Here is a 1290-nt window from a genome sequence, read left to right on the forward strand (position 1 = left end):
GTTCCACCCAAGCTCCTGCGAAAAAGGATAAAACAACAAGACAAGGAAAAGCTAAGCAAAAATGGATGCAGCAAGAGTACATAAAGTACCCAAATAAAGAGATAGACAACTCACAGCTGGGGGCGGGTTGTTGGCAGAGAACTCGGAGACAGCAGGAGGAATAACGCTCACTCCTTTCAGCATCTTCTGGAGACGCTCGAGTACCTCCTCACCGGTCAGCTCAAGAGCTGGGACCATGCGTGAAGGATCCTCGGCCCCAGAATACTCGAAGCCAAGATGCTCCCGCTCTTTCAAAGGCTGAACTCGGCGACAAAGAAAACTCGAAACAATACCGAAGCCGGTTAAACCCTGCTGTTTTAGCATACTAATCCTATCAAGGAGTGGCTGGATTACTTGAATCTCAGTAGGTGACTCAAGTTTCTTGTCCCATCGATCATTCACCATAGGACCAGATCCAGAGTGGACGACAAGGGAAGGGATCAAATTGGCAGCGTAAAACCACTCGGCACGCTAATCTTTTACAGAATCGACCAGGTCATAGTTAAAAAACTTAATCTTAAGACCCTGGCAAAACTGAATCCCACAACCGCCAAGAACGCTGGTTTCTTCGCGGCGGGGTTGAGGTTTCAGACGAAAGAAAAAGCGAAAAAGAGATAGAGAAGGAGGGATTCTAAGGAAAGCTTCGCAAAGATGAACGAAAACAGAAAGATGGAGAACGGCATTAGGGGTTAGATGGTTTAGACTAACCCCAAAATAACCAAGAAACTGATGAAGAAAAGCGGAAGCAGGAAGGCAAAGTCCGGCGCGGACAAAGGAAACGAAGAGGACAATCTCACCAGGACCCGGAGCTGGAACCCGATGCTCGCCCAGAACTCTCCATTCAGTGATGACTTTGCTTTGGATCAAGCCATCGCTGACGAGCTCGCGTAGCTGATCTTCACTTGTTGTTGGAGCCGGCCAAACCTTCTGAGCAGCCCTCATGGCCATGAACTCCTGGTTCTTGATCAAAGAAAGGGATGACTCCTCGTCTACGAAGGTCGCCTGGGACTTGCTTGCGGTTTTCTTCTTTCCCATGAACTAGCGGAAGCAAAAAGGCACTGGGGAAGATGAAGCTAGGATGGTGGTGCTCGGGTGACGGCGATGATGACAGCGGCGGATTTCTGAAAGCTAGGGTTTAAAGGCAAGAGCTGGGCAGCAAAGGAAAGGAAGATAAAAGGTCTTTAAATAGTTTTTTCAGTGATAAAAACAGCCCACAAGGCCTGTTAAAACACCGTGTGAGAACGCAATGGT

This window comes from Miscanthus floridulus, chromosome 4, assembly GCF_019320115.1.
Source record: "Miscanthus floridulus cultivar M001 chromosome 4, ASM1932011v1, whole genome shotgun sequence".
NCBI classification, from domain to species: domain Eukaryota; kingdom Viridiplantae; phylum Streptophyta; class Magnoliopsida; order Poales; family Poaceae; genus Miscanthus; species Miscanthus floridulus.